This window comes from Mixophyes fleayi, chromosome 8, assembly GCF_038048845.1.
Source record: "Mixophyes fleayi isolate aMixFle1 chromosome 8, aMixFle1.hap1, whole genome shotgun sequence".
NCBI classification, from domain to species: Eukaryota; Metazoa; Chordata; class Amphibia; order Anura; family Limnodynastidae; genus Mixophyes; species Mixophyes fleayi.
The window spans coordinates 109510103-109534719 of NC_134409.1; the positions used below are offsets into that span (position 1 = coordinate 109510103).

The window sequence follows — 24617 nt, forward strand, 5'->3', positions numbered from 1 at the left end:
ACGAGGAGCAGGCACAGAAGGAAGAAGGACACAGGAAAAAGATGACAGAAAGAAGAAGAGAAGCTCATGTAAGTAAAATACTACAGGGGCTGGTGAGAATAGGGGGCCGGAGAGAATGGAGAGAGGAGTCTGGAGAGGACAGGAGCAAGGGCCGGAGAGGAGGGTGTCTGGAGTGAATGGGGGGGATGGGGCCTGGAGAGAAGGAGTGAGGGGTCTGGTGAGGACGGTGCCTGGAGTGAATGGGAGGGTCTCGGGAGAAGAAGTGAGGGATCTGGTGAGAAGGGTATCTGGAGTGAATGGGGGGGTATAGAGAGAAGGAGTGAGGGGTCTGGTGAGGAAGGTATGTTGAGGAATAATTTGGTTTATTAAATGGGGATGCTATTAATTTAATGGTGGGGGCTGGTGAGCGGTGAAGTAGGTCTATTAAATAGATGGTAATACTACTAATTTAATGTATGGGCTGATGCATGGGGTATGTCTTTATTAAATGGGAATGTTATTAAATTAATGTCGGGACTTGTTGGGGGGGAAGGAGGCTTATTTATTAAACGTGGGTGCTATTAATTTGATGTCAGGGCTATATGGAGGGAAATAGACATTAACTGTAAATGCTATTAATTAAATTTTGGAGCTGATTGGGTGGAAGGAGGCCTGTTTTTAAACAGAAAAAGCTACTGATTTAATGTCTGTCTGGTTGTTGAGTGGGAGACGTAGATTCTTCACTCACTGCTCAACTTTGCAGAAGATGAGTAATAAAAATCTCATTTTCCAAACACTACCCCAATATTCCAGGATCCGTCTAAACAGCAAAGGAGCATAAGACACCAGCAGGCAGAAGACACCGGTGATGCTTAACCGTTGAGAGGCAGCTTCTACTCCCATAAAGATACATTATGGGGAAGCGAGGGCACCAGTGTTCTGTTTCTGTTCTAGTTACGGCTCCGACTGGAACTTAAGCTCTGGCACATGATACTCAGGCACTGGGTTGAAATCAGGGAAGGGTTTATAACCCTGTTAATGAGTAGGGGCTGATAGTGTGAAGCTGATTGGCAGGCTCGTCAGCCAAGAGAAGAGAATGGCGTCAGTCCTGTAAATGGAGGAAAGAGCAGCGACAGGGCCTAAAACAGTTATGTTTGTTATTTTTCTCTAAGTTACCCTGCTCAATACAACGAATGGTGAGGGTTACAGGGGAGGGATTTTGTGTATAATAATAATATTGTGTATAGTGTAATTAAAAATACCAGCAGTTTGACTTCTTATTCACATATTTAAAGGAAGAATCCATAATATCTTTGGGCATGCCCCTCACTCTCAGCAACTAACAATATCATCATCATCGTCATCATCAACATTTATTTATATAGTGCCAGCATATTCCGTAGCGCTTTACAATTGGGAACAAACATTAATAAAACAATACTGGGTAATACATACAGACAGAGAGGTAAGAGGGCAATGCTTGCAAGCTTACAATCTATGGGACAATGGGAGTTACATCATATTGCACATTGGACCAGCTAGAATGCAAATGTAAAAAGTATTGAGTGGTCTGAGTGATCAGACTCACAGCAATGTTGGTCAGAAGGTTGTTGTCTTGTGTTAGCTGTGTAGAGGGTGGTAATAGGGTAACCTAGGGAGATTAAGATGCTGGTTGAGAAATATTATAAGCTTGTCTGAAGAGGTGGCTTTCAGAGAACGCTTGAAGGTTTGAAGGCTAGAGGAAAGTCTTACGGTGCGAGGGAGGGAATTCTACAAAGTAGGTGCAGCTCGAAAAAGTCCTGTAACTGGGAATGGGAGGATGTGATGAGAGTGGAAGAGAGACGCAGAACGGAGGTGTCGAGTTGGGAGATATTTTGAGACAAGTGATAAGATGTATGGTGGTGCAATTTTGTTGACGGCCTTGTATGTTGGTAAAATAATTTTATATTGGATTCGTTGAAAAACAGGCAAACAATGTAGAGACTGACAGAGTGGTTCAGCAGAGGAAGAACGGTTTGCAAGGAAAATCAATCTAGCTGCTGTGTGCAAAATAGATTGTAGGGGTTCAAATCTGATTTTGGGAATACCAGTAAGGAGGGAATTGCGATAGTCGATGCGGGGGATGATGAGTGCATGAATCAAGGTTTGTTTTTGCAGTGTCCTGTGTGAGATATGTGCGTATTCTGGAAATGTTCTTTAGATGTATGTAACATGATTTAGATATAGAGTCAATGTGGGGAATAAACGATAGTTGTGAGTCAAGGATTACACCTAGGCAGAGAGCTTGCGGGGTGGGATTTATGGTCATGTTATCAACAGAAATAGAAATGTCAGGCAGGAAGCTTCTATTTTTGGGTGGAAATATTATTAATTCAGTTTTTGAAAGATTGAGTTTGAGTTGGCGAGAAGAAATCCATAGAGAAATGGCAGAAAGACAGTCAGTAACGTGAGACAACACAGATGGTGAAAGATCAGGAGAGGATAGATAGATTGTGTATCATCTGCTTAGAGATGATACTGAAATCCAAAGGAGCTTATTAGTTTTTCAAGAGAAGTGGTGTACATAAATAGCAGAGGACCTAGGACTGAGCCTTGTGGTACTCCAACTGATAAAGGAAGTGGAGCAGAGGTGGATCCAGAGAAATTAACACTGAAAGAGCGATTAGATAAGTAGGATGAGAACCAGAACAGGACAGTACCTTCAAGACCGAGGGATTGTAGCATTTGTATGAGGAGAGAGTGGTCAACAGTGTCAAATGCAGCAGAGAGATCCAGGAGAACGAAAAGAGAGTAATGGCCTTCAGTTTTTGCTGTGATCAAGCCATTGACAACCTTAGTCAGCGCAGTCTCTGTGGATTGTTGAGAGCGAAAGCCTAACTTAAGAGAATCCAGTAGGTTGTTTGCTGTAAGAAAGTGTGTGAGGCGAGTGTAGGCAATTCTCTCGAGAAGCTTGGAGGGGCATGGGAGCTGAGAGATGGGGTGGTAATTTGAGAGAGAGTTTGGGTCAGAATTTTGTTTTTTCAAAATAGGAGTAATCACTGCATGCTTGAATAGAGATGGAAAAATACCAGTAGAGAGAGAGAGAAAGATTGCAAATTTTAATTAGAGTTGAAATGAGCACAGGAGACAGAGACCTACCAATTTGTGAGTGTATGGGATCAAGAGGACAGGAGGTAGAGAAGGAAGATTAGAAGAGATTAGAAACTTGATCTTATCTATTTTGTCCTTGAAATAGGAAGGAAGATCCTGGGCACTGATGGTAGTCGGAGGGTTTGGGTTGGAAGGATTGAGAAGAGCTTTAAATGTGTTAAAAAGGCGTTTGGGGTTAGAAGCTTGAGCATAGATAAGAGATTGGAAGTATGTTTGTTTTTCAGTGTCCAGAGAATTTCTACAGGAGTGGTAGATACCAGTATATGTGATGAAATAATTAGAGGTACAAGATTTACGCCAGTGACGTTCTGCTTTACGAGTTTGTGTTACTTTAGTGTGTAGAGTCGCTGGAGCCACTTGATCAAGGGCAGTTGCTAGGGTTTGGTGAAAATGGGGTACTGCCCTATCAGGGGAGGAGAATGTAGAAATTGGGGAGAAAAGGTGTTGAAGAGAAAACTGTTGAAGATCAATAGAATTGATATTCCTGCGGCTGTGAGGAGGCTTGGAAGAGTTTGACACTGGGGAAGGTAAATAACTGGGGGTGAGCGAGTAGCTAATAAGGTGATGATCTGAGAGGGGGAAAGGAGTGTTAAGGAAATCAGAAACTGAGCATAGTCTAGAGAAAACAAGATCAAGACAGTGGCCATCCTGATGAGTAGCGGATTCAATCCACTGGGAGAGATCAAGTGAGGATGTTAGAGAGAGTAGTTTGGAATCAGCATTGGGATGTGGATTAGAAATAGGGATGTTGAAATCACTGAGAATATTCGGAATCGCCACATTTCCTAAGTTACTGTAACGAAACTTACCCTTCGTCGCTCCAACGCCGGCTTCTCTGTGCCACGCTCGGCACATCGGTGTAGCAGGGTTCGGATCTTGCTCATTGGCCACCCGTGCGGTCACATTATCGGGTCTCTGGGGCGGGTATTTTGAATCTCTGCCTAGTCGGTGTCAGTGCAACTAGTTTACTGCACCTCTGACTCCACTGTCGTTCTTTGCTGCTTTCCTTTGGATCTCCTGTGTATCAGTTCGCCTGTCTGACCAAGTCTGTGGATTCTCCAAGTGTACCAATTGCCAGAACCGTGTACCAGTATTGCCTGTCTGACCTAATCTGTAGATTCTCCTAGTGTACCTAATTGCCAGAACCGTGTACCTGTATCGCCTGTCTGACTAAGTCCATGGATTCTCCTAGTGTACCTAATTGCCAGAACCGTGTACCAGTGTTGCCTGTCTGACCTAGTTTGTGGAATCTCCTAGTGTACCTTTCTGCCTGATATCCATGTACCAATTTCCGGCTTGTCTGACTACTCTCTGCCTGATATCCGTGTACTAGTTCCCGGCTTGTCTGACTACTCTCAGCCTGATATTCATGTACCAGTTCCCGGCTTGTCTGACTACTCTCTGCCTGATATCCGTGTACCAGTTCCTGGCTTGCCTGACTACCCTCTGCCTGATCCCCGCATATCAGTTCCAGCTGGCTTGTTCTTTCCTCCACCTGTACAGTGGCGGCTACTTCATTCCACTCGAGACCCCCTCCTGTGGTTTAGACCTTGTGTTACATCCTGAGGCAGTCCAGAGGGCCACGACCTGTGGACTCCCTTGCGGCGGTGTCACACTTCTGGTATCACAAACGGAACCCAATAGCCAGGTATTTCTGAATTCAACGAGATTTATTTTGGTATACAAATAAATCTCCAGTGTCCAACAAATAAAGTCCAAAGTCACAAGAGATTAAAGGTCTGGTGGAAGTATCAAGTACTTGTAGTCCAAATCACAAAGAAGCAAGGTTCTGTGGAAGCATCTGGGTCAGATACAAAGACAATACTCGTGCAAAGGCTTCATAACAGGAAGTGCCTTTTCTAGGCCCAATCAGGAAATGGGAATCCAAGATGGAATCTTCATGAGACAGTCCCGGCCATCTTGAATGAGGGCAAATCTAAGGGCAAGTATATAACAGGCGGTTCTTGGTGAACACCAGGGAAGACTCTGTGCCTCTGGACCGTCAGCGCTAATCAGAATTGATACAGGTAATCCGAAGTTGTAACAGTTACTTACCGTCATACACTCCTCCATCATTACAGCTCCTGAAGAATTCTACAATACCATGTTAGGACACAGCTGAATGGATAATAGCTTACTCTATTGCTTGACTCTATGATAATATCTTACCTCCCAATAGACCCGATTTTGTCTGGAATACCATGATTTGCAGACCTTAGAAAGGGTAGGAAAGCGGGTGGAGATTCATCAGAAAGTAGGTATTGCTGGAGGAAGTTGTGGGTAAATTAGTTTGTGTAAATTTGGGCCTATTTTGTTTAGGGATGAGCGCGCTCGGATTTCTGAAATCCGAGCCCACCCGAACGTTGCGGATCCGAGTCGGATCCGAGACAGATCCGGGTATTGGTGCCAAATTCAAAAGTGAAACTGAGGCTCTGACTCATAATCCCGTTGTCGGATCTCGCGATACTCGGATCCTATAAATTCCCCGCTAGTCGCCGCCATCTTCACTCGGGCATTGATCAGGGTAGAGGGAGGGTGTGTTAGGTGGTCCTCTGTGCTGTTTAGTTCTGTGCTGTTTAGTTCTGTGCTGTTTAGTTCTGTGCTGTTTAGTTCTGTGCTGTGCTGTGCTGTGCTGTGCTGTGCTGTGCTGTGCTGTGTTCTGCAGTATCAGTCCAGTGGTGCTGTGTGCTGTGCTCTGTCCTTCTGAGGTCAGTGGTGCTGCTGGGTCCTGTGCTGTGTCCTGTTCAGTCCAGTGGTGCTGTGTCCTGTGCTCTGTGCTTCTAAGGGCATAGTTATTTCCCCAATATTCCCCTGTGTTTAAAAAAATAAAAAAAAGTTTTTTTAAAAAATACCAAAAACTACTTTAATATTTTTTAATTACCACAAATTTGCACAACCAATCCTGCAGTATAAGCCCATTGGTACTGCAATATTACCAAGTTCACACATTCAGCAGTAAAAGTCCAGTGGTACTGCAATATTACCAAGTTCACACATTCTGCAGTATCAGTCCAGTGGTGCTGTGTCCTGTGCTCTGTCCTGCTGAGTTCCGTAGTGCTGCTGGGTCCTGTGCCGTGTCCTGTTCAGTCCAGTGGTGCTGTGTCCTGTGGTCTGTGCTTCTAAGGGCATAGTTATTTCCCCATTATTCCCAAGTTTTTAAAAAATAAAAAAAAAGTAAAAAATAATAAAAAATTTAAAAAAAAAAAATATATAATAATTATAACCAAATTTGCAAAACCAATCCAGCATTATAAGTCCATTGGTACTGCAATATTACCAAGTTCACACATTCTGCAGTATCAGTCCAGTGGTGCTGTGTCCTGTGCTCTGTCCTGCTGAGTTCCGTAGTGCTGCTGGGTCCTGTGCCGTGTCCTGTTCAGTCCAGTGGTGCTGTGTCCTGTGCTCTGTGCTTCTAAGGGCATAGTTATTTCCCCACTATTCCCAAGTTTTTTAAAAATAAAAAAAAAGTAAAAAAAAATAAAAAATTTAAAAAAATAAATAAATATAATAATTATAACCAAATTTGCAAAACCAATCCAGCATTATAAGTCCATTGGTACTGCAATATTACCAAGTTCACACATTCTGCAGTATCAGTCCAGTGGTGCTGTGTCCTGTGCTCTGTCCTGCTGAGTTCCGTAGTGCTGCTGGGTCCTGTGCCGTGTCCTGTTCAGTCCAGTGGTGCTGTGTCCTGTGCTCTGTGCTTCTAAGGGCATAGTTATTTCCCCACTATTCCCAAGTTTTTTAAAAATAAAAAAAAAGTAAAAAAAAATAAAAAATAAAAAAAAAAAAAAATATATAATAATTATAACCAAATTTGCAAAACCAATCCAGCAGTATAAGTCCATTGGTACTGCAATATTACCAAGTTCACACATTCTGCAGTATCTTGTGCTACATATAATGGAGACCAAAAATTTGGAGGATAAAGTAGGGAAAGATCAAGACCCACTTCCTCCTAATGCTGAAGCTGCTGCCACTAGTCATGACATAGACGATGAAATGCCATCAACGTCGTCTTCCAAGCCCGATGCCCAATCTCGTAGTACCGGGCATGTAAAATCCAAAAAGCCCAAGTTAAGAAAAAGTAGCAAAAAGAGAAACTTAAAATCATCTGAGGAGAAACGTAAAGTTGCCAATATGCCATTTACGACAAGGAGTGGCAAGGAACGGCTTAGGCCCTGGCCCGTGTTCATGACTAGTGGTTCAGCTTCACCCACGGATCTTAGCCCTCCTCCTCCTCCCCCCCCCTACAAAAAATTGAAGAGAGTTATGCTGTCAGCAACAAAACAGCAAACAACTCTGCCTTCTAAAGAGAAATTATCACAAATCCCCAAGGCGAGTCCAAGGGTGTTGGTGGTTGTCAAGCCTGACCTTCCCATCACTGTACGGGAAGAGGTGGCTCGGGAGGAGGCTATTGATGATGTAGCTGGCGCTGTGGAGGAACTTGATGATGAGGATGGTGATGTGGTTATTGTAAATGAGGCACCAGGGGGGGAAACAGCTGATGTCCATGGGATGAAAAAGCCCATCGTCATGCCTGGTCAGAAGACCAAAAAATGCACCTCTTCGGTCTGGAGTTATTTTTATCCAAATCCAGACAACCAATGTATGGCAATATGTAGCTTATGTAAAGCTCAAATAAGCAGGGGTAAGGATCTTGCCCACCTAGGAACATCCTCCCTTATACGTCACCTGAATAACCTTCATAGTTCAGTGGTTAGTTCAGGAACTGGGGCTAGGACCCTCATCGGTACAGGGACACCTAAATCCCGTGGTCCAGTTGGATACACACCAGCAACACCCTCCTCGTCAACTTCCTCCACAATCTCCATCAGATTCAGTCCTGCAGCCCAAGTCAGCAGCCAGACTGAGTCCTCCTCAATACGGGATTCATCCGAGGAATCCTGCAGCGGTACGCCTACTACTGCCACTGCTGCTGTTGCTGCTGTTAGTCGGTCATCTTCCCAGAGGGGAAGTCGTAAGACCGCTAAGTCTTTCACCAAACAATTGACCGTCCAACAGTCGTTTGCCATGACCACCAAATACGATAGTAGTCACCCTATTGCAAAGCGTATAACTGCGGCTGTAACTGCAATGTTGGTGTTAGACGTGCGCCCGGTGTCCGCCATCAGTGGAGTGGGATTTAGAGGGTTGATGGAGGTATTGTGTCCCCGGTACCAAATCCCCTCGAGATTCCACTTCACTAGGCAGGCGATACCAAAAATGTACAGAGAAGTACGATCAAGTGTCCTCAGTGCTCTTAAAAATGCGGTTGTACCCACTGTCCACTTAACCACGGACATGTGGACAAGTGGTTCTGGGCAAACGAAGGACTATATGACTGTGACAGCCCACTGGGTAGATGCATCCCCTTCCGCAGCAACAGCAACAGCTGCATCAGTAGCAGCATCTACAAAATGGCTGCTCATGCAAAGGCAGGCAACATTGTGCATTACAGGCTTTAATAAGAGGCACAACGCTGACAACATATTAGAGAAAATGAGGGAAATTATCTCCCAGTGGCTTACCCCACTTAGACTCTCATGGGGATTTGTGGTGTCAGACAATGCCAGTAACATTGTGCGGGCATTAAATATGGGCAATTTCCAGCACGTCCCATGTTTTGCCCACACCATTAATTTGGTGGTGCAGCATTACCTCAAGAGTGACAGGGGTGTGCAGGAGATGCTTGCGGTGGCCCGCAAAATTGCTGGACACTTTCGGCATTCAGCCAGTGCCTACCGCAGACTAGAGGCACATCAAAAAAGCTTGAACCTGCCCTGCCATCACCTCAAACAAGAGGTTGTGACGCGCTGGAACTCCACCCTCTATATGCTGCAGAGGATGGAGGAGCAGCAAAAGGCCATTCAGGCCTACACAGCCACCTACGACATAGGCAAAGGAGTGGGGATGCGCCTCAGTCAAGCGCAGTGGAGACTGATTTCCGTGTTGTGCAAGGTTCTGCAGCCATTTGAACTTGCCACACGAGAAGTCAGTTCCGACACTGCCAGCTTGAGTCAGGTCATTCCCCTGATCAGGCTGTTGCAGAAGCAGCTGGAGAAAGTGAGGGAGGAGCTGGTAAGCCATTGCGATTACAGCAAGCATGTAGCTCTTGTGGATGTAGCCCTTCGTACGCTTTGCCAGGATCCGAGGGTGGTCACTCTTTTAAAGTCAGAGGAATACATTCTGGCCACCGTGCTCGATCCTCGGTTTAAAGCGTATGTTGTGTCTCTGTTTCCGGCGGACACAAATCTACAGCGGTGCAAAGACCTGCTGGTCAGGAGATTGTCCTCTGAAGAGGACCGTGACATGCCAACAGCTCCACCCTCATTTTCTTCCACATCTATGGCTGCGAGGAAAAAGCTCAGTTTTCCCAAAAGAGGCACTGGCGGGGATGCTGATAACATCTGGTCCGGACTGAAGGACCTGCCAACCATTGCAGACATGTCTACTCTCGCTGCATTGGATGCTGTGACAATAGAAAAAATTGTGGATGATTACTTTGCTGACACCATCCAAGTACACATGTCAGACAGTCCATATTGTTACTGGCAGGAAAAAAAGGCAGTTTGGAAGCCCCTGTACAAACTGGCTCTATTTTACCTGAGTTGTCCCCCCTCCAGTGTGTACTCGGAAAGAGTTTTTAGTGCAGCGGGGAACCTGGTCAGTGAGCGGCGAAGGAGGTTGCTTCCTCACAACGTTGAAAAAATGATGTTTATAAAAATGAATAATCAATTCCTCAATGAAGTACAGCACTGCCCTCCAGATACTACAGAGGGACCTGTGGTTGTGGAGTCCAGCGGGGACGAATTGATAATGTGTGATGAGGAGGAAGTACACACTGTAGGGGGAGAGGAATCAGAGGTTGAGGATGAGGACGACATCTTGCCTCAGTAGAGCCTGTTTAGTCTGTACAGGGAGAGATGAATAGCTTTTTTGGTGTGGGGGCCCAAACAAACCAATCATTTCAGTCAAAGTTGTTTGGTAGGCCCTGTCGCTGAAATGATTGGTTTGTTAAAGTGTGCATGTCCTATTTCAACAACAGACCTCTCAACTGCAGCTCATCCCTCCTCTGCGGGGATAATGTCTCCTGTGCTCTGACACGTCACTCTGTGTACTCTCAGCCTCAGGATCTGACACTACAGCTACCATGCCTCTTGTAGCAGCCCTCACTCCAGGGCCTCTTCCATGTGCAGTGTCCCCCTCTCTCTTGGGTTCACTATAGTGGCATGGAGTTCTCCCCCTCATCCAGGGCACACATTCCTTGCCCTGGCTCAGTCACCACGCTCAGACTTCCAGGCAATGCTGGGGGAGCCTGGGAGCTTCCACCCCAGGTCCCCAGCTACAACTCTCCTCTCCTGTGTCTTCTCTCTCTTTCTGACACTTTAAAGATCGTGCCTTTAAATGAAAAAGTCAGTCTTCATTGCACGACTATGTGCAAGTGCAACAGGGACATTTTTTTGGGTTTACAAAGTCAAACAATAACACTACGACCCTGTCTGTCTGGGGTCTGTCAATGACGAATTGTCTGGAGCATGTTTGGAGGAGGTATTGTGGCCCTGGTATCAAATTGGGTACCGGGGCCACCCCACTATGCAGTCCAGATACTTGTTTGGTGGAATTCCGACACGTGGAGGGTTTTTAAATTATATTGTGGCCTCGGTACCAAATTGTGTACCGGGGCCACCACACTACGCAGTCAAGATACTTGTTTGGTGGAATTCAGACCAGTTGAGGGTTTTATTATTATATTGTGTGGACCACTCTATCTATACCACACTACAACTCTATACCACTCTATTTCCTACTTTAATTCTATTTAATTCTATTTCCTACTTTAATTCTATTACTAATTAATTACCATAAAGAGGAACAAAAAAAACCAATTTTACCAAAAGTATAATATGACTTAGACTTACAAACACTACACTTGAAAGATCGTGCCTTTAAATGAAAAAGTCAGTCTTCATTGCACGACTATGTGCAACAGGGACAGTTTTTTTGTTTACAAAGTCAACTAATAACACTTGGACCCTGTCTGTCTTTAACATACTTGATGGGATCTCAATGACGAATTGTCTGTAGCATGTTTGGAGGAGGTATTGTGGCCCCGGTATCAAATTGGGTACCGCGGCCACCCCACTACGCAGTCCAGATACTTGTTTGGTGGAATTCTGACACGTGGAGGGTGTATTTATTTTATTGTGGCCCCGGTATCAAATTGGGTACCGGGGCCACCCCACTACGCAGTCCAGATACTTGTTTGGTGGAATTCTGACACGTGGAGGGTGTATTTATTTTATTGTGGCCCCGGTATCAAATTGGGTACCGGGGCCACCCCACTACGCAGTCCAGATACTTGTTTGGTGGAATTCTGACACGTGGAGGGTGTATTTATTTTATTGTGGCCCCGGTATCAAATTGGGTACCGGGGCCACCCCACTACGCAGTCCAGATACTTGTTTGGTGGAATTCTGACACGTGGAGGGTGTATTTATTTTATTGTGGCCCCGGTATCAAATTGGGTACCGGGGCCACCCCACTACGCAGTCCAGATACTTGTTTGGTGGAATTCTGACACGTGGAGGGTGTATTTATTTTATTGTGGCCCCGGTATCAAATTGGGTACCGGGGCCACCCCACTACGCAGTCCAGATACTTGTTTGGTGGAATTCTGACACGTGGAGGGTGTATTTATTTTATTGTGGCCCCGGTATCAAATTGGGTACCGGGGCCACCCCACTACGCAGTCCAGATACTTGTTTGGTGGAATTCTGACACGTGGAGGGTTTTTTAATTATATTGTGGCCTCGGTACCAAATTGTGTACCGGGGCCACCACACTACGCAGTCAAGATAGATAGATGCGTATCATAGATAAAGTACATTCAGTGGTGTGGGGCAAATTGAAAAATATTCAAAATGCACTGACATTATCAAAAACAAGAGGTTGTCACACGCTAAAACTCCAACATGTATATGATGGAGAGGATGGAGGAGCAGCCGTATGTGTAGTGTAATGCAGACCTGTTGAAGGTTTTTTATATATTTTATTGTGGTGCCCAGTGCCCACTCCTCTAGGCAGTCCAGGTACATTTATTGGTGCGATTCATAAAAGTTCAGGGTTTTTAATATATTGTGGTGACCCACTCCTCTACGCAGTCCAGGTACAATTATTGGTGCGAATCATAAAAGTTCAGGGTTTTTAATATATTGTGGTGACCCACTCCTCTACGCAGTCCAGGTACATTTATTGGTGCGAATCATAAAAGTTCAGGGTTTTTAATATATCTTGTGGTGACCCACTCCTCTACGCAGTCCAGGTACATTTATTGGTGCGATTCATAAAAGTTCAGGGTTTTTAATATATTGTGGTGACCCACTCCTCTACGCAGTCCAGGTACATTTATTGGTGCGAATCAAACAAGTTGATGGTTTTCTTATTATATATATTGTGGTGACCCACTCCTCTACGCAGTCCAGGTACATTTATTGGTGCGATTCATAAAAGTTCAGGGTTTTTAATATATTGTGGTGACCCACTCCTCTACGCAGTCCAGGTACATTTATTGGTGCGAATCATAAAAGTTCAGGGTTTTTAATATATCTTGTGGTGACCCACTCCTCTACGCAGTCCAGGTACATTTATTGGTGCGATTCATAAAAGTTCAGGGTTTTTAAGATATTGTGGTGACCCACTCCTCTACGCAGTCCAGGTACAATTATTGGTGCGAATCATAAAAGTTCAGGGTTTTTAAGTTATTGTGGTGACCCACTCCTCTACGCAGTCCAGGTACAATTATTGGTGCGAATCATAAAAGTTCAGGGTTTTTAAGATATTGTGGTGACCCACTCCTCTACGCAGTCCAGGTACAATTATTGGTGCGAATCATAAAAGTTCAGGGTTTTTAAGTTATTGTGGTGACCCACTCCTCTACGCAGTCCAGGTACAATTATTGGTGCGAATCATAAAAGTTTAGGGTTTTTAAGATATTGTGGTGACCCACTCCTCTACGCAGTCCAGGTACAATTATTGGTGCGAATCATAAAAGTTCAGGGTTTTTAAGATATTGTGGTGACCCACTCCTCTACGCAGTCCAGGTACAATTATTGGTGCGAATCATAAAAGTTCAGGGTTTTTAATATATATTGTGGTGACCCACTCCTCTACACAGTCCAGAAAGATACCTTTTTGCAACGTTTTGGACTAATAACTATATTGTGAGGTGTTCAGAATACACTGTAAATTAGTGGAAATGCTTGTTATTGAATGTTATTGAGGTTAATAATAGCCTAGGAGTGAAAATAAGCCCAAAAACTTGATTTTTAAACTTTTTATGTATTTTTCAAAAAAAATCCGAATCCAATACCTTAAATCCGAACCGAGACCTTTCGTCAAGTGTTTTGCGAGACAAATCCGAACCTCAAAAATAACGAAAATCCGGATCCAAAACACAAAACACGAGACCTCAAAAGTCGCCGGTGCACATCCCTAATTTTGTTGTGTTTTTGACTGGATAAACGTTGGAAGGTATATAACATGCTGTCTCATATAGCACATAATGGTGAATCAAGGAAGCAGAGGGGCCCTGTTGAGAAATAGTTTCTGATTTCAAATGTTATGTGCTGCAGGGAGGCAGGGCTATGCTTGTATTTAGAGCCTGCTAATATCTTCGTCAGACTTTATATATATATAATAAATATGTTTGCTGGCGTTCTATGTGAAGGGTGGGGAAATGGGTAAATATTAACAAAGGGTGTTAGACTTTTTTTCATTATCTAATGCAAGTTTCTTTTTGTTAATCCTCTTAGAGAGCAATACATACATATTAGCTTTGTAAATATATGACAACCTGTCTTGTATGTGTTTTTTGGCTACTTCCTGCTTTCCAGCAATTTTTAAGCTACTACGTTCCGCAATCTAAATGATGCAGCAGATTTATAGGTATATCTGACATTTTCCTGAGACCAAGGGGTAAATGTATTATGGTCCGTTTTTTTCAACTCGCCGGAAATCGGCGAGTTTATAGTTAAGATTTAAAGCGGCGCTGGCGGCTTTAAATTTTAGCTGTAAACTCACAGATTTCCGGCGAGTTGAAAAAAAACGGACCTTAATACATTTACCCCCAAAAGTGGTACCAGTACAGCATGTTCCTGTACCTTATTGGTAACAGTAGAAAATATAGTTCCAAGGTAAGGTGTGTTCCCTGTAAAAATCATTACAGACTCCTTCAAGTGAAAATAGACACTATATATAAATAGATAAGTATTACAGCTATTTATAGGTAAATATAAGTAGAGAACGCTTTTTTTTGCAGGTGTAGTATTGTTGATGAGCATTTTACCTTACAGGTCATGTTAGATACACTCCTCAAAGTGTATTTAACAAACTAAAAATAACAGGCATTTGCTGTAATTGGCAGAAATGGTTCTTTTGGGCAGGGCCACCTTAACAACATTTTGGGCCCCCGGGCAAAGCAGGGCACCGGGGGCCCTAGATATAGATATAGTTATAGATGTATACAGATATAGATATATAGAGATAGATAGATGTACTTGCTCAGTGACCCTTGTAGGTTTTTTTTGCAGGTTTTTTTCTTTTGCAGGATTATTTATTCTCATTAAGAGCTGTGCCTATGGGGCCCCCTTGCCCGTGGGGCCACCGGGCAGCTGCCCATCGTGCCCAAAGGCAAAGATGGCCCTGCTTTTGGGCTTTGACACTCATTAATATACTAGTGGCCACAAAAGTGGACAATTGATATAACTATTGCTTAGCTATTTGAACAGAGTCGTATAATCATAATAGTTTGTGTTTTAGATAAAAGCATTATATAATAATAAAGTATAACATAGTGATTAATTTAGTATAATTTTATGTAATGTCAAATTAATGTCAAAGTACCTATAACTATAAATGATGCCATAGGAATGCCAATTGATCACTTGTGACTAACTCTTATAAGCCAGAATTTTCAATGATTTAATTGCTCCGTTAGAGGTGTCTACTTATCAAGATAGAACAATTTAGATATAGGGGAATAATCTGTGCTGTACATTTCTCATGTCAGATAACTATAGTACTTTTAGTGATAAGACTACAAGACCGCAGTGTTTGATACCATCAGTCAAAAGTCAGTCATGTTATTGTGGTGACAAAGTCTAAGTTACTATGTGTCAACTATTTTCTCTATGTCTTTTTTTAACCTTTGATGTCAGCTGAAGAAAAAAGCTCTAAAGAAAAATTCTGGCATAAGGAATATGGAATAAGCACATTATCTCATTTTTTTTCCTATAAAAGGCGTTCTAGTTCTATATGCTATGTTCCCTTTGTATTTGTCTAATGTAAATATGTAAATATGATCCATTACGCATGTCTAGCAGTAGAATATAGGACTCCCTAAGGCCTGGTCTGAAGATACTTTCTGATGATGATGATGATGGTGTGACCTTTCACTAGGAGCCAGTCCTCATCATTCAGGACACAAGAAAGAAGATTTCTGTTGGATTTAGGGAAATAATAAGGAGGTAAAAGATGTTTTTTTTGGAAGTGTTTATTTTAAGATGGTTTTTTTTGGAAGTGTTTATTTTAAATAAAATATGCCATTGGCATGCTGCTGTTTCTAGTTCCACAAGAATACATGTCCAAGTACACAATGTCTGCCTCGGCTTTTTAGGACTTATAGTTCCTAAAAAGTACTTAGTAATGATTTTATGACTTTCATCTTTTAATTTGTGACTCACTGCCCCAGGGGGGGGGGGGGTGACAGGAACTCAGAACCTTTATCAGACTCCCGGATCACCTGTCAGCACAATGGGCTGATTTAGAGGCAGTAAAGGATGGACTCCTTGTCCAACTACCAAGATGCTAAACCGGCAGTTCCCAAACTGTGCGCCGCGGCTCCCTGGGGTGCCGCGGCACTGTCACAGGGGTGCCGCGATTGCCCTAGAAAAAAAAACGAAATAAAACCCGAAAAAAAAAAACGTACCCATCATCCAGCGCCGGATCCTCCTCCTCACTGACTGCCGGGCGTGACGTCATCATGTCCGGCAGCCTCAGTGAGGAGCAGCAGCAGAGAAGACGTCAGGGAAGAAGGTAAGTAAAGCATACTTGCCAACATTTCTTTTTCTTTTTCCGGGAGATGCCGGCTGGGACGTGGGCATGCAGGGGGCAGGGCAGCGAAATTGCGTCATTTTGGCCCCGCCCCCGTGACGGAATGACGCAAATTGCGTCATTTTACAGCGGGGGCGGGGCTAAACGCAGCGATTCCGGGTGAATCGCGGCGTTTAAACTGAATTTTTCCCACTTCCTATCAGGGAGATTGCCACACTCGTCCGGGAGACTCTCGCAAAATGCGGGAGTCTCCCGGACATTCCGGGAGAGTTGGCAAGTATGAAGTAAAGGAAGTGAAGGGGGGCACTGAGAGACACGCTGAAGGGGACAGAGAGGCACTGAAGGGAGACACAGACAGGCTGAAGGGGACAGAGAGGCACTGAAGGGAGACACAGACAGGCTGAAGGGGACAGAGGGGCACTGAAGGGAGACACAGACAGGCTGAAGGGGACAGAGAGGCACTGAAGGGAGACACAGACAGGCTGAAGGGGACAGAGACGCACTGAAGGGAGACACAGACAGGCTAAAGGGGACAGAAAGACACTGAAGGGAGACACAGACACACTGAAGGGGACAGAGAGGCACTGAAGGGAGACACAGACACACTGAAGGGGACAGAGAGGCACTGAAGGGAGACACAGACAGGCTGAAGGGGACAGAGAGGCACTGAAGGGAGACACAGACAGGCTGAAGGGGACAGAGAGGCACTGAGTTGAGACACAGACAGGCTGAAGGGGGACAGAGAGGCACTGAAGGGAGACACAGAGATTCTGAAGGGGGCAGAGATACACTGAAGGGGACAGAGGGACACTGAAGGGGACAGAGGGACACTGAAGGGGACAAAGAGACACTGAAGGGAGAGACAGAGATTCTGAAGGGGGGCACTGAGAGACGCTGAAGGGGGGCACTGAGAGACACTGAAGGGGGACACAGACAGGCTGAAGGGGACAGAGAGACACTGAAGGGGGACAGAGAGAGGCTGAAGGGGGACAGAGAGAGGCTGAAGGGGGACACAGAGGCTGAAGGGGACAGAGAGAGGCTGAAGGGGGACAGAGAGAGGCTGAAGGGGGACAGAGAGAGGCTGAAGGGGGACTCAGAGAGGCTGAAGGGGGACAGAGAGAGGCTGAAGGGGGACAGAGAGAGGCTGAAGGGGGACAGAGAGAGACGCTGAAGGAGGGTTAGAGTGTGAGCTGATGAAGAGGGACACAGAGTGTGAGATGGCAAAGAGGGGGACACAGGGTGTGAGATGGCGAGGGGGATACAGAGTGATATGATAAAGGGGCACAATGTGATGGTGAAGGGGTCTAAATACATCTTACGTCATTTTGACCCAACTACTTAAAAAACGGGACAAACCGGTAATTATTTTTGCTTAGGGGTGCCTTGGAAAAATTATGGTGACCCTAAGGGTGCCTCGAGCTGAGATATTTTGGGAACCACTGTGCTAAACTATATATAGCAACAACTTATATGTAGGGAAATCCACCGTCTCTTATGTATAGACATGGAGGAAACATTGGTTCGTGGACAACCATAACAAATTGTTGTGTGAATTCTGTGTGAAACATCCTAAAAAGGCAACAGTCAACAAAGTCCTTCCACACCAAAAAGGTAACTATTCTTTGGTCTTAAAAAACTACCCTGAAGATATCACAGCAAAGTTGACTGCAGCAGCTGAAATATTCTGAGATCCAAATGCTGTATTTCTCTTTTGATCCAAGGTGGCTGTACGCAGTAAAGACCCTAAAGATGAACCAGTTTCATTTCAATAGGAGCAAGACAAAGATTCCCTTGTCATGTCACACCTTACTACACCACCGTATTCCTGGCGTTACGGTTCTCAGGAGTTTCCTGAGGACCGTAACACTGTTGAGGACCGTTCACTCAGTGTTAGCACTAGCTTTCCTAAAGCGCGGAGTCTAACGAACCCCCCGGTCCCCACCAAAAACCACCACAAGATGGGATGGATTTTGCTATTGGAGGCCCGCAGCCGGGTCAGATACTCAGGTACACAGGCAGCAGCGGATCCAGAAGCAGAGGTTAAACAAGCCAAAGTTCATATCATCCTCATCATCATCACCATTTATTTATATAGCGCCACTAATTCCGCAGCGCTGTACAGAGAACTCACTCACATCAGTCCCTGCCCCATAAGTGCTTACAGTCTAAATTCCCTAGCACACACACACACAGACAGACAGACAGACTAGGGTCAATTTGTTAGCAGCCAATTAACCTACCAGTATGTTTTTGGAGTGTGGGAGGAAACTGGAGCACCCGGAGGAAACCCACGCAAACACAGGGAAAACATACAAACTCCTCACAGATAAGGCCATGGTCGGGAATTGAACTCATGACCCCAGTGCTTTACGGCAGAAGTGCTAACCACTTAGCCACCATGCTGCCCACATACACAGGGAAACACCAGAAACAGCACATGGAACACAGGGAGAGGCAGACACAAAGTGGTAACTTGTTGCTCTGACAAGGCTGCAGTGTCGAGGTGAGCTTTATATAGTCTGCAGATAGTATATGCCGCTTCCCAGCCACGATTATGTGACCGCCCAAACCGGGAAGTGCTGAGCTGTACACAGAGGCAGGTTAATCAGCAGCACAGAAGCAAGTAGGTCTGTGACACTGGTCAGTTATACAAGATGAATTTTGCCATTCACTTGGAGAAGGTCTACAACCTCTCTCACTAGTTTCTGCACAACTTCAATACAGAGCTCACACTGAACTACCAGCTTCTATGAAACCTGTAGTTGTTACATTACTAAGTCCCATGTGTCAAAATCAAACCCAGGGCAACAATTCTACAACCTGTGTTACACTGTGTACCACCAGCAGCAGGGCACTTTACAGATCGACTTGATAGGGATACTGTTTGCAGGCAGCTGAAACTGTCAGAACTGTCAGTGTGCACTGGTAGTGGCAGAAGTTTATTCAAAATGGGTAACTACTGGATATAAAGCAGAAATGTCATGTTCTGTGCAACCCCCAATTCAAGGCATAGTAGGGTGCAAGACCGTCAAGGACTGATTAGACAAAACATTGTTAAAGAAGTTATATTCATGGGTTAACAGTGATACCACTTACCAGTGATACTACTGAGTACCTGAGAAATGTCATTATTTACCAATGAGATTATTCTGTTTTAGCTTATGACAGGTCGCATAATGCCACTTGGCTTCCCAAACAAGCCTCAACTGTCCAACCACACTAAGGATGTCATAGAAAGAGATGTGTTTTTCAACAGCTTCAGAATAACCTTATGGGACTACTTTGATATGAAGTTATACAGCTCCTATCTACAGGATGGGGGTATGTCTTTAGCTGACTTTGTATTGGTTCAGGATGTTCATGAAATAGGTACTTGTCATGCAAATTGGCAAGAATCCTACCAGGTTCTAGAGATTATGGTAAATACCATATTGAAGCTACAGAGAGCATGGTAGGATATTGGGACTGTCTCTTTATCTCTGGTGAGCATGAATCACTGACTGTGAATGTTGTCATTGCCTCTTCAGCTGTGGTGAGCTGAAGAGGCACACCTATCTCATTCCTTTAGGATGTGTTTCTCCCCTGATTAGACCCCTTCTGTCCTATGCAATCTTTGTCCGTGCTAGACGTTACTCTGGATTCTTGAATAGCCTGCCTTCTGAGATTCTTCAGTTACCAGTTTCTGTTTCAACTCTGATGCTGTACCTTGGCAAACAGCATTACTTCTCCAACTCAGCTTTTCTGCATCCAGCGTAATTTGAATTCTTGTGTGAGTACTGCAGCTTGAACATAGAACTGCTTATATGAAACAAATTACTTCTGTCTAGGATGGATATCTTTTTACATCACTTTGCCTGCTGATTCTGTGAGTACTGCAGCTTGAACATAGAACTGCTTATATAAAAAAATGATCTGCTAGCCATCAATGAAATCTTTCTAGATCAATCTGCATGATGATTCTGAGAGCACTGCATCTTAAACATAGAACTGCTTATATGAAACAATTGTCTGCTGGCTAAGAGATAAATATTTCTACAGCACTCTGCCTGCTGATACTGCAGAGAGGGGCTCTGGGCTTGTCTCAGTTGTGTTTGACTTTTGTTGTCTTAAAGTTATCAGGAATATTGGATATCTCCTATTATCAAAATTGCATCTGTGATTACTATCCTCTACTATCAGAACTGTTATTATACTGTGTGAAGTATTACAGACTGCCAGTGTATCTGAAGATTTTTAATTACTACAGATGTCTGAGACTACCATTTCTAGAGACTTTGTTCTGCTAACTGTGTTTCCTCTGTATCTGATCTTTGGTTACCCTGGATGTTTTTAACATATTCAAAATAAATCCATAGTTGTTTGAACTTCTCTCCTACCTCTATCTTGCCTGGAATTGCCTAACAGAGCAGTAACGACAATGCATTGTGCCTAAAGCACACAATGCTATCTCACCATGATGGCCATTATCCATTACAACCACAAGCAGCAGATGAGCAAATACATCATTCCCTTTGCATTGAATCATGTAAATTGATGCTCGGTGGCATAGTTGCCAATATTTTGCATGTGCTGCCTCTTCTCCAGCACCAGTTTATGGTAGAGAAAGGCAGGAGTACACTGCAGTGAACTTGGGTGTTCTCATGTCTGTACCCAGAGTTCCACGCTTATCTTATATTGTTTCCTTATTTCCATTATAGCTGTTAACATCTGGAAGGAAACTGGAAGGACATCAATCACCCCAGAGAAGTGAAAAACAGACATACACCCAGACACTCCTGTGAGATGTGAAAAGATCCTTCTTGGCTTTGGCCCGAAGATCAATAATTGGCTATTCGAATCTATGGACATAGAGTATACGTAGAAGAATCTGACTGATTTTGAGAAACAAGCAATCACAAAGTTGATAACATTACAAATTTAGAGAGCTGTGTAATCCCTAGTAGAAGACTCCAAATATCTTGGTAGGAAAGCCTAATTGGCTACAGTTGTAAAGCAAAATCTTTCTTAAACTTTTTAATCCATTCCGTAAAAAGCTTTGTAATAGCTCTATTTCATTTATTCACCTGAATGGCTTTTTTCATCTTGTGCAATCCACATTATTTTCAGTGGAAGAAATATTACATCTATTTAACCTACATCACCTACTGGTGATATTATTTTCAGTGGGAGAAATATCCTTATTCTTAATCACATACTGGTTTTGGTTTATATATTATACCATATATACAGGTCACACTATGTTTTGTATTTTTATTTTTTTCATGTACACACTGGAAAAATAAGAGAAGAACTCACACTTCACAAGAAGAAATTAATTTCACTTTAGAGACATTATCATTGATTTTTTATTTGTTAATGTTATATCAGCGCAATTGTTGCACTATTGTATGTTAAGTATATAACCACAGATGAATGTGACATGAATGCATGAGAGCACTGGCACCAAATTGATAGGGGTAACAAAGGCATTATTCATTAGGTTCCTGTCAACTGGGGGATTGAAAAGATAATATACAATCTCAATCTTCTTGACCTCAATATGGATATAAGTAGAGATGCTCAGGCTCGGTTTTCTGAAAACCAAGACCACCCGAACTTAGGGGATCCGAGTTGGCTTGCAAGCCGGCTCGTTACTTTCACGCATCCTCGAATCTGAATTGAAACAAAACGTTATTGCTGCATTGTTGGATCTGGCGGGTTTTGGATTCCATAATTATCTCCCTCCCCAGGAGATCCAGCGTCATTGCTCTCACAGAAATAGGGGTAGCAGTGTTCTTGTCACTCTCCAGTCTCCAGTGACATTGCTCGGTGCCATTACTAACACAGAAACAGGAGTAGCAGTGTTCTTGTCACTCTCCAGTCTCCAGTGACATTGCTCATACAGAAACAGGAGGGGTAGCAGTGTTCTTGTCACTTGACAAAAATTGACTAAAAATGATTGGAAATTAATGTTATTGAGGTTATTAATAATGTAGGGATAAAAAAGAGCAAGATTAAGCGACTTTAGCAAAAAAGATCCAAAACCAAAGCACGCGAGGGCGGTATGGCCAAAACCAAAACACAAAGTTAATCCAGATCCAAAACCAAAACCAAAACACGGGGGTCAGTGAACATCTCTAGATATAAGAACATATGATTAAATTAGAAATTAATATTTAAATAGATATAGGAACCTGACTTTGAAAGAATTTTGCTTACTACTGAATTTGAAACAAGGTTTCACCTTCAAAGATTACGATTTAGGGCATATCATTTAATAAGCCTACTTCAGATACCTGGCTCTCCATCTACAGTCATGGGTGATACTCCATATCCACTACTGCACATGATCCAGAATGCAGATATATAGAATGTGAACAAGAAAATGTATTCACATAAATAAAATAAGACTTTAGTCTTGTGAGTTGAATAAAACCTTTGATAGAGATATTCCTGTTGTTGTAATGTAAGATTTTCGAAATCAAGTATCTGCTAATAGTTGGCAATAAATCCTCAGCGTCTAATAAGAACAAACGTAAAAACAGACCTGCTCTGAGGACCAAAGCTTCACTACTAGATTGTTTGCAACACAAATCTTCCAGTGTTGTTGATTAACAGGTACTGTATAATACAGCTGGTCTCAGCTATACAGTTGCCAGAAACATCAGGGGCAGATTACAAACGCAGACCAAGCATGGAGGCTGGATAGACATCAATCCAAGCATCAAAGTTGTACAAGCACAAATCTACTAATATAATCAAATGTACTGCAGGTGTTATAATTCTTAGAAACATTCAGGTAAGGATCAGTATAAAGGCTTTGCAAGTTCACTAATATTAAAGCAGTAGCAAATGTTCCTGGAACATGCATACAAAATAGGAGTCCTCTGCAGGAATGCAGCTTTAGTACAGCAAGAGAGCACAAGTTGCTGATAAACAGTTAAACAGGCCCCATAGTATTATACAAAGAAATCGGAAAAATCATAATTAATTGTTTGGTGAACATTTGAAATCCATCCCCTAACAGTCACTGGAGAGGTACACAGTGACGCACATAGGAGTATTTTTACTAAACTGCAGGTTTGAAAAAGTGGAGATGTTGCCTATAGCAACCAATCAGATTCTAGCTGTCATTTATTTAGTACTTTCTACAAAATGACAGCTAGAATCTGATTGGTTGCTATTGGCAATATCTCCACTTTTTCAATCCCGCAGTTTAGTTAATCTAGCCCATAGAGTTGTGCAATCAGTCAATATTACCGCAACTTACTGCAACAGGCCTGCAACGTTTGAAGTTAATATGTGCACCAACACAGGAATGAAATGGAACTGTAAACAATGGTTGAAGTGGGCTAGTAGCGGTCAAAGTGGGCTAGTATACAGTGGTATGTCATACTGCCACTTCTCCTACTGCTTTATTGTAAAAATAACAAATTCCATTCACGTACACTTTCCATATTGCCACTTCTAAATTTCCGCTTTGACCATTGACAGTAATATAATTTTAAATATATATATTTATTGTTGGGTAGTAGTGTTCTTAGCCCTAAGTGATAGTTAAATTAGTAGATAAGTGATAGAGGAACTAGATGCACAGATTTAATTGATGTTTTAATATTTATAAATATCTTGACATTTAGTAACATATAATTTATTTATGCCATTAGCAAAATGTATATTAATTTAGGATAAGAGTCCATAACTGGCAATATCTAACTAATAATATGTGGTTTCAGCATAGATGTGTTTTATTATTTGACCTCTGAAAAATTGTAAAAAAACGAGAGAGTAAAATTATTAGTGTATTAGTTTGTAGAATGAAGTATCGTTACACTGAGGCATTTAAACAGAACACCATCTTGCTGTGTTGATTTCAGTCCATTTTTGTTCTGCTTGGGGGAACACTGCATCTCTGCCGTGGGATAGTAAGTACTTCATTGCAGATCCAGAGAACAAGAGGTCATGCATCAGACAATCTAGGCTCACGCCTAGGGACCAGTGGACACTGAAGGGTCCATATTAGCCTACCTCATTTTTATGTGTTTTTTTTATTTTTTGACAAACGAAGGTGGGAAAGGGGGCCCAAACCAGCTTCTTGCCTAGGGCCCCATGGGTCTTAATCGGGCTCTGGCCTGCTCTGTTGAAAACCACATATAGATTTGTTTGTTATGGTTGCAATAATTTCCAAATGAACTACTGTAATCACGTAGCAACAGAGATTTACCATATTTTAATAGAGCAATCAACAAAAATATCCTGAGCTTGCTGGTTCAAATGTTTTATTACTGAAAGAAAGTTTTTTCTGAAATGAATGATCATGTATTGTTTATAGGTGAACTGTGATTGCAGATATATTTCAAAATAGCTTTCAGTAATAAATCCTATGAGATGCCGAC

The 24617-nt window shown here is 43.1% G+C and overlaps 1 long non-coding RNA gene across 1 annotated transcript in view; it reads left to right on the forward strand.

Annotated features, from left to right (window-relative positions):
• The window catches only part of LOC142099584 (uncharacterized), a 112665-nt gene extending 89994 nt beyond the window's left edge, over nt 1-22671 (forward strand). The window contains exon 2 of the long non-coding RNA XR_012678578.1: nt 20940-22671. This is a non-coding gene — a long non-coding RNA (uncharacterized LOC142099584). The remainder of the gene's footprint in view (nt 1-20939) is intronic.
• Nucleotides 22672-24617: the final 1946 nt, after the last annotated feature.